We start from the raw sequence: 14,647 nt of genomic DNA, 5'->3' as shown, positions 1-14,647 counted from the left end.
GCAATCACTCAAATGTATCTCTATATTGTAGATCTCAGAGTTATGTGACAATTAATATTTTATCGATGCTGGCTTGTGTCTACCATGGTACCTACAAGTTGTTCGAGGTGGTTTCCCTGCCTCTAATTAACTTCATCACAGTCAAGCTCAACATTACTTATTAATAACTAACTGTCATCATCTCCTCCTGTATATAGTATATTGGTAAGTTTGTAAGAAGAATCCAATTCAGCAACTGCTTTCCTTTACCCAAGCTGATAAGAAGTCATTTCAATTTATTTATCGGTCGTAAGTAAATCATGTATTATGAAAATATTTTCCTATCTTATTCAAAACTCAGTAAATTTTATTTAGAATAGAATAAAGTTGAAACTCTTATGGCCGTCAATCACCTCACTGACCCTAATTATAAGATTTTGTTTAATATTATCAACATCTTATCCAAACCCAAATCAATAATTATTTATATTAGCAGAATTAAAGGAGAATAATAAGTATAATAAATTATTACTAATCACTTAATATGTAAAAGTTGTCATGGTCACAGTCAATAATATATAGCCAATGATACCCATTTAACCTTCAAAAGTAAAATTGCATGAATATTCACTATGGAAATATTTATTTTATCTTTTCCAAATATTTCAGATAACTTAAAATAGTGTTAGTGCTCCTATGGCCGCCATCCAACACATTGACCCTACTGGTATAATTACCTAATTGAAGGTATTTATTTTATTTTAATCATACAAGTAGATAACTTTAGTAAAAGTAAAGTTGGTGCTCAACTAGGCCGCCAACTGACTCATTGACCCTATTATTTATTAATTTTGTTTAATATTCTTAACATCTTTTTCAAGCAAAATCAATGTTTATTTATATTAATAAAAGGGTATAATGCAGGTTTTTAAGTATTATAAATTATCATTAACTTGCTGAATATATAAGAATTGTCTTAGTCACAGTCAGTCAGGTACAAGTTATGGCCAATGTAACCATTGAATAAAAGGAATAATTACATGAATTCTATTCTGTTGTCTGATACATAACTAGTTATTGTAGTAAGTAAATACCTATTGAATTCCAATAAAACAAACTTTACATACTTAGGTGGGTAAGTAAGTACCACAATCATACCTATCACATATACTGTAGATCAGTAAGAAGCCTAGATTCACTAAGCATACATACATCAATAACATTCACCACACATGAGATACAAAAGGATAGCTGGATGTTCCTAGTATCAGGTATACCTAGTAAGTAAGTATAAATTAAGAATCTTGGTTTCTTAGTTCTGAACTAATGTTCTGAAAGTAGATTTATTTTGCAAACAATAAAACACTGGTGTCCCTTAAATGTTTGTTGGTTTTGTTGCTGCCTAATTGTTAAGTATGTTTTTTTTCTTTTATGATAAACAATACTTCAAATACCTGAATTTACCAAGTGTAGCTAAACCCATAATAAAACCATAGAGAATCATTAAACTAGTGAATCACACAAGTACACACAATAATTATTCAAGTAGAAACATAGTATTTTATGAAAATATGGTCCGGCCAATTTTCATCCCGGTGGAAAAATGTTTAAAATCATTTCAAATATTAGGAATACAAGTAATAAGTAATGTTTATAATAACCACTCTTAGAGAATCAAAGTAGGTTGAGCTAGCTGTAGATTTTAAATTACTTAAGTACTAAATAGAAATGCTGATTCAAATAAGAATATAATTTTGCTAAATAGATTCATAGCTTAATATGAATAACCTGAAGCATATTCTTCATTCTGGTTTCAAGACTGAATAGATAAGTACATGCTTACATGAGAACTAGATGGAGTTGGTAGAAATAAGTTTATATTGTGTATCTCAGGAGATAAGTAAATAAGTACCGACTACCTAGGAATATGAATCTTCTTGTAACCTAAACAATTTCAGAATGATCTAATATGTTACCTAATAGATTTACTTAAATTGCAAGCACTTATCACTGAATAGGATTCCACATAATTATGTTATATATCTGATGAATCATCCATTATTATTACTTAGGTACTTATTCAGATTGTTGTGCAAGCCTAGTAAGTTTGTAAACCAAATATGTTGGAACATAGGTTATGATCCACCACAATGAAACATAGGTACACCTAATGGTCTGTACCTATTATGCTAATTACTGTTCTTTACTGGGTATGCAGAGACTGCTGGGTGAAACAATTTCAGGTAGATAGATCGCTGTGAGTAAAAGTAACATACTTAAATACTTGACTCATTAGCCATCATCTCAATAGAACATAGTATTCAATATCTGTACTATATTGATATAAGTAACTAAGTTTATTCCTTCCAGGTAAACAAACATAGCTTGATGAAACAAGTGGGGTAATTTTCCCATAGTCGAATGTACTTATGCTTGTAAATTGATTGTTTTATGTGATAGAATCTTTAAGGCTGATTGATGAAGTAAAAGGTGGTTTCCTTGGGTCTCTCCTAATAAGCCTAGGTACCCTAGCAGCCTTCAATTTCAAAATGGCCAAGAAGCTTAACAATAAATAATGGGGAACAATTGGATTTTTAGGTTATGAAAAATATTCTAATTTTGAAACCAGAAGAAAGTAGATAGATATTCTAATATAAAGAATGGGGTGAAGTATAGATATGCTGTGATACCTCTAAATAGTGGTTATGACAAGACAAAATATTATCGACACTTAGCTGAGGATCCTGAGGCGCCGCCGCCGGCCGGTCGAAGCTCCAAAACCACCCCGCCATAAAATACACTTCCACTATCACTCCCATATGCAAACGCTCCCTCCTATCACCCGAAACTCCACGAGAAGCCCAAGGGCGAGTTTTCTTCCCGAATCCTATTTATAGCCTTCCCTGACCATCGACTCCCTTTCACTTTTTTTTTTTTTTCCGGTTCATCCATCGAACTTTATCGATTCCACCCCATCCCTAAGATCCTAGACTACAGGTGGCGCCACTGAGCTAGACAATAACACAACTATTAAATATTTTTAAGGTAATAAACCGATGAACTATTGTTCTATAATTATTGATAATTAATATTATTATTATTTAACTAGTATTTACTAATTTTAAGTCCTGATTCGATTAATTAGAACTAAAAGATACTCAGTTGAGCGTCAAGGAGGCGTAGTACGTAAAGTGTTGCGTAAATTAGTGTTGTGCAAATCTGATCCTCATAATAATAACTTATCACTATGGCGTCATTCATTTCAATAATAGAACAATAATTAACAGAGCCGTATAAACGGTTGAAACATAATATAACCGAATCTAGTATGATATCTCTTTAAACTCTAAGCGTCAACAATAAGACTTGTACTTATTCTAGGTATCTGTCGATTCGAACGACACAACACCCCCCGAACATTACCATATAAGGAAATGCGTCATCGAGTCTAACCCATTAGATGGCACTAGTGTGGCATTTCTACATCGCGGTATGGTTGTGTTTTCCAACCAGCGTATAGTCTTATTTTGCTTATAATAAAAATTTCGCCAATCTATACATAATGTATAAGTCTGCTACGGACGGACTATGTTCCGTTACAATACGCCCGCCGTACTTTGCTACGCCTTAGAATCGTTCCGGGACTTGGTGACGAGTTGAAAACGCTTATAGTTATCCGTGGGATTGACAGTCCACAAGTTCGTGCCGCAGCTGCTAATGCAGCGCTAACTCCTGATAATTTGGTCTCATTTCTGTCAATTTATACCAAACCGAATCGCCTGAAGCAAGATAAGCCTTCTCAACCCGTAACCAAGAGACATCCATCCTTTCAACATCGTCGATCTGAACCAAAATGTTTTTCCCGCGGACAAAAGGGCCACATAGGTCGTGAATGCACTAATAAACCTATGATCGACAAAACCGGACCGAGCTCTGCCTCTTCAAGGCCGAGTACTAGCACTGTGTGTCCCTTTTGTAAAAAGCCCGGGCATACAGAAGCCAACTGCTTTGCCAAAGCACGATCCGATTCCCGTCAAAAAAATGTGAACTTGTGCGCCGATCGAACTTTATCATCTGAGAAGAACAGTGACATAACAACAGCAGTAGTCGATGGCGTCCCTATGGATGTTCTTATTGATAGTGGAGCCTTAAATGTGTCACTCATCTCCTCGGATGTACTTAAGTACCTAACGTGTAAGCCTAAGCCTAGATCGTGTGTATTGAGAGGGATTAGTGACAAGGAAATAGTAACTACCTCCTACGTGACCGTAGTCATTGAGTTTGATAAAATTTCTCTTGAGGTCGATCTAATCGTAGTGCCGGCACTGTATATGAATACACCTATCATCATCGGCACAGACGTTCTCAATCGAGACGGCGTGACTTACGTTCGAACGAAAAACGCTCAGTACTTAACACATAGCATCAATACAGTCGCTTCCGCATATGTTAACGAAGTTAAGGCAGCCGACTATTCCATTGATATAAATACTCCGCTGCAGGGTGACGAACGTAAAGCTTTAATGGTAGTAATCGACGAATTCTCTGAACACTTGATCTCGGGCACTGCTTCAAGCATGGTTAAGACCGGGAAGATGAAAATAAAACTCACGAGTTCTACGCCAGTCGTATATAGGCCGTACAAACTCTCCTATCAGGAAAAGCTTAAAGTTCGCGAGATTACTAACGTTCTTTTAGAAAAAGGTAGCATTCGGAGATCGCAATCGGAGTACGCTAGTCCAATTATACTGGTTAAGAAGCGTGATGGGTCCGATAGGCTTTGCGTAGATTTTAGGGCCCTCAACAGAATCACGGTAAAAGAGCGGTACCCTCTTCCTTTGATCGATGATCAGATCGATCGGTTGGGGCACCATGAGTACTTCACCAGCCTTGATATGGCCACTGGGTTTCACCAAATCCCTATCGAGGAGGAGTGCATTCGCTTCACTGGTTTTGTCACGCCAGAGGAGCATTTTGAATATGTGAGAATGCCATTTGGTCTGGCAAATTCCCCGATCGTCTATCAGCGAATCATAAATGACACACTGCGTAGCCTTATAAATGAGGGTAACGTCCTTGTATACGTTGATGACGTGCTTATTCTAAGCCATGACATCCCCGAAGGCATCGAGTTACTGCGCAGGGTGTTGTTTACACTTACACAAGCCGGTTTTTCGATTAACCTTAAAAAATGCTCTTTCCTAACTACCGAAATCGAATATTTGGGAAGGGTTGTAAGTCGAGGTCAGGTGAAGCCGAGTCCACGAAAAGTAGAAGCCCTCACGAACATTTCTCCACCCAAAACTGTCAAACAAGTTCGGCAGTTCCTCGGACTCGCTGGCTACTTTCGGCGTTATATCCCGGGTTACGCTACAAAAACTGCATGCATAGCTCACTTAACTAGAAAGGGAGTCGATTTCAACTGGGGGCCCGAGCAGGAACAAGTTCGTCAAGAGCTCATCCAACATCTGACTAGCGCACCGGTCCTCGCTATCTTCAATCCTGAACTTCCTACAGAAGTCCACACAGATGCGAGCAGCGTTGGTTATGGAGCTGTGCTACTCCAGACACATCCGGATGGCAAGAAACACGCTGTCGCCTATTTCAGCAAGGTAACCCAAGGAGCTGAAGGTAAATATCACTCCTATGAGCTCGAGACACTTGCAGTGGTGAAGGCTTTGCAGCATTTCCGTCATTATCTCGTAGGGCTCCAGTTCGTGGTGGTAACTGACTGCAATGCCTTGAAAGCAACCCAGCAGAAGAAGGACCTACTGCCACGTGTCGCTCGGTGGTGGATCTACCTCCAAGATTTTCAATTCACCATCGAGTATCGTAAGGGAGAAATGATGCAGCACGCCGACTACCTGAGCCGCAACCCACCTGCTCTTGTTCATCAGATTTCTAAGCCTCGTAACTGGGCCCAGATAGCACAAGCAGCTGATGACGAGACTCAAGACCTGCTACAAAAGCTTCAAGACGGTAGGTTGGACTCTAGTCGCTATGTAGCCCGAAATGAACTGCTGTACTATAAGTATTCTCCTGTCGGTGAGGATCAGCGCCTGCTCTGCTACATTCCCAAAGGCCACCGGTTGAGCCTTCTCAGAGTGTTCCACGACGAACATGAACACATTGGTGCTGAAAAGACCCTGGACCTTATCCTGAAGCACTTCTGGTTCCCAGGACTCCGAGCATTCGTCAAAAAGTATGTTGCCCACTGTCTTGTATGTGTGTCACAAAAACGAGTACCACGATCAGCACTTCAGAACATCACATCATGGGAGAAGCCAGGTACTCCCTTCCAAACGGTGCATGTGGATGCTTTGGGACCTTTGCCGGTGTCAGAAGGCTTCAAGTTCGTCCTTATTTTGGTGGATTCGTTCTCCAAATTTGTTCTTCTTTACCCCATGTATCGACAGGACGCAAATGAACTAAAGAGGCTCATCATGCAAGCAGTCTCACTGTTTGGAGTACCCAAACTGATGGTAACAGACAAAGGTCGTATGTTTGAGTCGAGCGAGTTTGTCACTTGGGTCAGCAGCCTTGGGTGTGAGCTGCATTTCATCACGCCAGAAATGCACCACGCCAATGGGCAAGTCGAAAGGTACGTGCGCACCGTGCTCAATATGATCCGTATAGAGGCAAACCATAAAAAACAATCCTGGTCTGGGACCCTCTGGAAACTTCAATTGGTGTTGAACATCACCAAACAAAAGACTACCCAAACCTCAGCGCTGAATCTTCTCATCGGCACGGATGCAACTACGCCGGTCATTCGTGCGTTACTACGTGAGGTGGCAATTGAGGACAACAGTCCCAACCGAGAAGCTCTACGCGAGATTTCCAGAGACCGAGCTCGTCGCTTGCTTAGAGACAACCAGGAGGCTCAAGATTCGTATGCGAATCGGCACAGGAGGCCACCCCGTGAATTTGACGTGGACGATCTTGTGTTCGTTATTAAAACTTCTCAGTCCACAGGGAAGCTTGACTCAGGAATGCGTGGCCCCTACAAGGTGATCAAGAAGTTACCGAGTGGACGCTACACCCTGAAGCTGTTAGCAGGTGGCTACGGCAAGACGACACAAGCGGCGGCCCAGTTCATGGTGCCGTGGAAAGGCGAGTGGTGCCCTGAGACCTGTGCCGCACTATTCAGCGGTGAGTATGTCTGAATCATTTCTATTCGATCAAAGCATTGCTGTATTGTTCGTGGTCTTTCTCAATTTATAAAATTGCTCACTTTATATCTGCCCTCCAAATAATTACTTCTATAAAAAAACCCCCGCTAGCTACTTGAAAGCTTTGCTTTAAAAATCAAATTAGTTAAAATCATGGCTTATGCCCTATATTAGATAATGGAAGGCGACGAAAAGTACAGTATGCGATAGGTATTGAGTGAAATGAATCTATGTGCATGTGTGCAATCCTTTTCTGCGTTGGTCGCATAGTCAGATAACCCGTTTCTGCGTTTGTCGCATAGTCGGATGCCCGTTTCTGCGTTTGTCGCATAGTCGGATAACCCGTTTCTGCGTTTTCGCATAGTCGGGAGCCCTTAGCGATGTGTCGCAGCTGGGCGGCGCGTGTTGCGCGTCATGTTGCAGGTGGATGCCAGTGCAACACCTGTGCTGCTTCGCAACTGCGAACACGCTGCGGAGCTCCTGAAGCTGTGAAGAAAAGGCCTTATAATTGTGTAAACCGAGAGACGTCTCGTTAGGTGATGAAAGATGAGGCATGCTATTGGACATGATTTGATGATGAAAGTTAGCTGATGTGTGAATTAAGTGATAGTCTATGAAAGAAAAGATGGATGTCCCATCAAAAGCAAAAACAAAAATGCTTATATATGTGCTTGTTACAGACGACAACTCTGATGATCCTGGTGACCCTAACAACCCTGTGGCAGGACCATCAGCACCTGGTGACTCTGACAACCCTGTGGCAGGACCATCGGCTCCCACCCCTGGCGCCAGTACCGGACTATCGATGCCTATGTTGGACTCGGAGCCAGAGACAGCTTCAAACCCAGTCGAGGACGACCTCCCGTCAGGAGAGGCCGTGTTAGGAATTAATCCAGTAGCGTGACGTAGAGGTACCGCCTGATGCATAAATAGCCGCCGCCGCCTTGAGACGGCCCTTTTGCTCGTCAGCGCTCGTGAGGACAACATCTAAGGCTGTATCTCTGCGTCTCACTATTCGTATCGAGGAAAGGTCACGTGAGCTATTTTGTTTACTTGATGTGAATCCTTGTAATTAATAATTGTGTGTGCATTATTGTCGTATTAGGTTAAGGTTAATTTGTTCCTAAGTGATTTGTAAATTATTTTGATAAGAATAAAGGTTAGGTTTTGTGTTTGTAATCTTTTTTTTATATCTTCACTTCTGGTGTCTCCTACAATATAATACATATTATTATTAGAGGGATAGAGGTATATTATTGACTGAGACTACAAGTGCGCAAAACAGACTTTTATTGACACTCACAGCAAAGCAGTGCATAATATGACACGTATCTGCAAGTAATACACACACACGCACTCACGCCTTGTACTAATGTACTCCCTTGCGGGGTAGGCAGAGGTGCATTGCTGCACCCACTTTTCGCCAGAGTGTTATGATAGTCCCAATGTAACAGGGGGCGGGCCTATTGCCATTTTACGGGCACATCCAAGACCCGAGAACAAATATTCTGTGTTTAAACAAATATCTGCCCCGGCCGGGAATCGAACCCGGGACCATCTGCTTAGTAGTCAGCGTCACTAACCACTACGCCATTCGGTCGTCTAAAGTCTATCTGCAAGTAATAGAACTTCCTTAAAAAATAAGCACAGGATGCAATGGGTGCGACTCTTCTGGATTCTGGACTCGGCGGGCGGGGCCATGGCCACCATTACCTATATTGCTGTCATTATTTAAATTTATTTCACTCTAGTTTTGATAAAATAGTAATACAGAGCAAGCATAATTCATTGAAACTGCACCTCAAGCGCCGGCTCGGAGCAGTCAGTCGCTCTAAACACGGAGCCACAAAAGCAAAACAGAATGGAAAATGGTCTCCGACGACGCTATAAATCACTGGCAGAGTGCTGCAGTTGCAAATTGTATCAGTTTGTGAGCAACAATGATACGGTCGCCGTCTGTACGCAGGTACTGTGATGTGGTCCGGCGAGCCGCGAGCTACACTTGAGCTGTGTCAGGAAAAAGTTACACTACATAGTTGAGTTTGCTAACAACACGTGTACAGACGTACAATGTGGGCTCAGCGGGCAGTGGCGCGGGGGGAGGGGGTACACACAAATGTATCATTGAATGGGCGCGCTCGCGGAAACATCGTGTAATGGGAATCAGACTCACTGACTTGAGGAAATCGAAAGATATCATACAAAAGAAATGCCAGAATAGCAAGCTAACGATAATCATTGTAATCTTATGTATTTTTGGCGCAGATATGTTTTTTCATTGCATGATACGCACTGTCTATTTAAGTCCGTTGGTGAGATTGTTAAAAGATTATGAGTGAGTAAGTACGTAGGTATGTAATATAGACCGATATTTATTCATATGTCACGTGTTTGTCTGACCGCCATAGAACAACGCGCACGCAGTACGTGCAGTGTACTAACTATCCTCCCCACTATCTATTTTTTTTTGTTATTCTGTATATTATGCATATATTATGTCATACCTACTTATATTTTAAGACAGAAAGTATACCTACCTACTTAGTGATAACAATGGAATTCAATTCATTTTGATTCTATCCCATTTTTATTTGTTTTGATTAAATCGATTAAATACGTCTAAATATGTGATAGTAGACACTGCTCCCGATTCCGCACTTGTCCGCTATCCACTCTCCGAGATCCGTTCAAGTACCTACAGTAGAAGTACTTACCGCGGATTATTGTAGCGAAGAATACCAACAATAAGAGTATCCCTCTCCCTATTGTTGTGTCGCCGCGACGACTTATCTCGCCCCCCGAGAGCGACTGGCGACAAGCCGAGCGGATATACAAATATTCTGATCATTTCTTGCTTCAAATCGGAACAGCTACATGACAGTTATTCATAATAACTACCGAGCGTATAATCTTGACGGCTGCCTGGTGACCGCAGAATACGTACAAGATGCTACTTCTATTTGGCGGCTTTGACGCTAATTTTGTAGAGTTACACTGAATTGTCACTTCAGTCGAACAAAAGTTGCTGCTGCGATGCACGTCTTCGAAAGACAGCTCGCGTGGAGAAATCCATGAACATAATAATCATGGATCAGTCCAACCCTCACCCCGCACTGCCGCAGCGGGTCGCAGGGACCGGTGGAGGGTAAAGTAAAGACGCACAAATTAGCCTCTCGGATGATTAAAAGTTAGAAAGTTTAGTTAAATTTGTCTCCGCCTTAACAGCGACGCTTCGAACTCGCGTCGGTGACCGCTCAACTGCGGTCCTCAGTGAAATTCCTCAAGTTTCCTGCAAGAGGCGGGCTCAGTCGATTTTGGGTGTAATTATAGACAGTTTCGGTGAAATGGAATTTGTTCGGGCTGAATATTTTGATGTGTCGATTTTGAAGTTAAAACGATTTGAAACGTCTTGAGTCTTTTTAAAGCGGTGGTGTATACTCAGTACATACACGAAGCTAAGTAAACATAGAAGGTCAGCTAGTATAAATATAATAGGCCTTTTATGTATGTATGTGATAATCTAAAGCGTAAAAATTGCCAAGAGTGTAAAATTAATAATTACATTATCCATGATATGAGTTTGATATTGTTTGAAGGTCAGGATGCTTGTTGTGTGAAATCACTCATAAATTGATAATAATAATGAACAATGTTCGCAATTTTTCTCCTCTCATAAAAGCATAAATTGGTCATAAAATGCTGTCAACCGAGTTATGATTAAATTTTATTTTATGTCCCAAGTATGAAGTGACGCTTGTTCTATGAAGGGAAGCTGAGTTTACTGCCTCATCGTGTAGTGAAGCCTCCCTATCGGACGAGGCAGCTATCATCATTATTCGGGTATTAATTTTGTAGTTGCAACTTTTATATTACCTCCTTGTATACGTATATCTACGGAGCAGCGCCGGAGCAGCGGAAGAGAGTCGCGGTCCGCGGAGACTGCGGTGGCGGTGGTGTTCAAGGATGTCGCTGAGTAGTGTGTACCTACACATTACGGAGTAGATCACTTTGAGTCGCTTCTAATCATATTATACAGGGCTAGCTTTTCCCGTGAGCTTCGCCTCGTCAAGTTTTGCCGAAAGAATTCCGGAATATAAAACCCATGTTTTAAAATCCAAGATACCAGTTTGGTAGGTACCTAGGTATATGTCGAATTTCACAAAGATGCTGCCGTTTTTCCGAGAAATAGTACCTAACAAATATCCATCCATTGTAAGTATCGATAGATGAAAATTCATATTTAAAAATTTCTAGGTTTATCGGGAACAACATTGTTCATTGAGGAACCAAAAATATGTAATTTATTTCTAAAAGCACATAAAACGATGGTAAGGATTAGGGTGCCAAGTTAAGCGCTTAAGCACCCTTCATCGGCGTATAAAATCACGTGTGCTACACCCTGTATAATAACGAGTCTCCGAATACGAGGTACTTTGAATATGCATGAGCAATATGAGGATGATTGAAGATATTATAGGATAACGTTGTTTAGCATAGCATGTTAATACATAACATAATACATAATAATATTATATAAGAACACACACGCGTATAACAGCGATAAATACTGGCGTTAAATCATGAAAATAACATTGAATTAGGTATACATACGAGTAAGTAGTAGTACACGTATTATTTAATACCACCAATAATTCATGAAAATTTAAGCCTATTCATAATATATATTATGTATATTATTATTTTAAATGAAACATAAAATCCAATACTGTATTTTATACACGTCTGGTATATAGGATCCTGCTTTGATTTGTGTGGTCGGTTTCAAGTTTCAAGTTTCAAATTACAACTTGCGGCGAGTCCACATCTCCGCAGGCAAAGTTCAGACTCGTGTATTTTTTGTGCAAAACGCCGCCGCCGCCGTGCTTTGTGCGGAGACAACTTGGAGACAGACAGAAGACGACAGACACAGGCTACTGTCGCATTCACCACACACTGGACTATTCCGGAGAACACTCCGTATGTGTGTTCATTCGAGAACATCTCGGGAGCAGCATGTGTCCAACAAGGGACGTCGCGGCTCGTGATCTTTCAGATATGTGTGGTAATTGTTATTTTTAAAGTTTTTGTACATTTATTTTAAAAACCATAGAATGGCGTAATACCGAATCAGTGTGGTTTGAATAACGCGCCTCGTCCCGGTCTAGTTGTTTCACAGGCTGTAATGTTAGATTTCACAAAGCGCCTCGACGTTCGTTCCTATTTCACTTTACAAAACTATATTCACATGGAAAATATTGTGAAAGTAATCGAAAACGATTCAAATAGAACTCGGATATAAAATGTTCGTTCATATCACGTGGCTTGTAGGTGTGAGGGGGGGGGGTGTTCACAGCTGGTACAGGCAGGGACACATCCAGCCTACTTTGACAAGAATTGAAATTTGAGTAGGGCATACACGCTCCGGTGTACCGGAGAGACCTGCCTGTGCAGGGGTGCCGCCGGTTATCGTATTGTGTGTGTGGACTGTGGACTCCGGTCGCCGGAAGAGTTCACACGAGATAATTGATTTTCGATTTTGCTCCGGATGCCTGCGCAGGTCTAAGAAACTGCACAGTTCTACCCCACACATTCCGGTATACCTGCACAGGTAGACGTTTCCGGTCGACTGTGTGGCCACCATTAGCTTCGTGTTGCCGTTGAAATGTAGGTAGGTACCCTGAATACAGTCTTCATGGTCTGACCGCGACAGTACCTCAAGGGCAGTTTGCCAACCAAGGCCGCTACTTAGATTTTTGAGATAAATTATGACCACTTTGCTCACTGCTCACGAATTTCATATCTACAAATATTTTTAGAATCTTTTTTTAAATTATGTAATGCTGTAGTTAGTGGTTACTGTGGTTAGCTTCATGTACCTGAGGAGTGGCCGCCCCCGCGCCCCGCGCCCCGCGCCGCCCCCGTAACGCTGCAGGAAGTAACTTATAATGAGCTTGCTGTGAGTAGGCGTTTCACAAGTCAATCTTGCCTTCATTAAAATGTAATTATTATGTAGCAAATGGCAGACAACATTAAACCTATGAAGTAATTATGATCTTCATAAAAAATCGAATGGTACTTTATTAGAAAGTTGTCTCTTCAAATCTATAATTATATTAAATTATGTGAAGAGCATTGAGGCCCAATAACCAGCCCCGCGTCCCCGCCGCCCCCCGCGCGCCCCCGCCGCGCCTGCGGGGATCGTAAACCGCGACTCATAAATACTGGTCATCATGAGCAGGGCGCTAACTGAATGTAACCCGTCTGTAGCACTCTGTAGCCTGCAAGTGGTCTTGTGAGACGCGCGCGGGGGGAGGTAATGTGATTGGAACACTTTATGGATTAGGGGATGGTGTGCGGTGATAGAAGGAGCGGTATGCGGTGTGGAATTTTTTTCTTAGAACACTTATTGATGCCTCCTACCACTATGACCGCACCCGACGCTCCGCCGCCGCCTACCGCTGCCACTATGGTCGCAGCCCGCGGCACCCCTCTCGTGCGGGGCTCACTGCGGGCTCACTGGGGGCTCACTCGGGGCTGCTTATTGCATATCCTCGTCGAGGATTCTTTGATGAGCTGACAACTGCCTCTTGCTTAAATTAAAGCTATTGCGTTAGGAAATTTGAAAAAAAAAATAGTGTTTTTTATGTGGAGTTATTTGGGAAAGTGTAGTGATCGTAATGAAATTTCTTTAAACTTTACAGACAGACATTTCAAAAACTTTTCACGAAAGACCTCCAAATATCATAATATATTGTATCATTCATTTTATCAGTATTAATAGCTGCGCCAGACCACGTGAGGTTTTCTACTCTCGCCACCGCCGCGGAGTATCTAGCTGTTATAATAAATAAACTTTAACATGACCTTAACTTGCGACCGAGATTAAATACCTACTAAGAAGTAAGTATTTCTGTACATTCTTACCATTTTGTGTGTTTGAAAATAGAAATTTACTTTGTGAAATATAAATAAACACTTAAAGGTACTTAGGGATTTTAATTGAATCTCGACCCATGATTAAACTATACATTTTAATAAGTTGTTAATAAGTACTAATAAGTAGAGGCAAATAGTTACTTTCCCAAACCGGTGGCCGCGCCTGTTGTGAAATGGCAAACACGTCCGGGCTTCGATCCTAAACCCAAAACAAGCGAAATAAATACCTGCTTTTACAGAATGAAAATTTCCCTTTAAAAACCTTTCCAGCTAGCTTTTAAAAGCCTTAACCGCAAGACATTTTAACCTGAATAAAAATCAGTAACGAAGTATGGCGAGCACTCCGATGAACCTCCCTCAGCTGCAGGTACACTAGTACATTATGTATACAGTGGTACATTATGTACACTGCGGGTACATAGGGCGTGGCTCGGCGATGCTCCATTGTTTTATTAGCTGCAATAAAACGTGAACCACAATAGACCCTGCACTCGCGACCAGCTCAGTAGTCACGTGACTACACACTTTGACGGGACTGAAAATGATAAATACACTCACAG

The sequence above is a fragment of the Plutella xylostella genome, chromosome 16, assembly GCF_932276165.1.
Source record: "Plutella xylostella chromosome 16, ilPluXylo3.1, whole genome shotgun sequence".
Taxonomy (NCBI): Eukaryota; Metazoa; Arthropoda; class Insecta; order Lepidoptera; family Plutellidae; genus Plutella; species Plutella xylostella.
The sequence above is the reverse complement of the archived record's forward strand: the minus strand, read 5'-3'. Positions refer to the sequence as shown.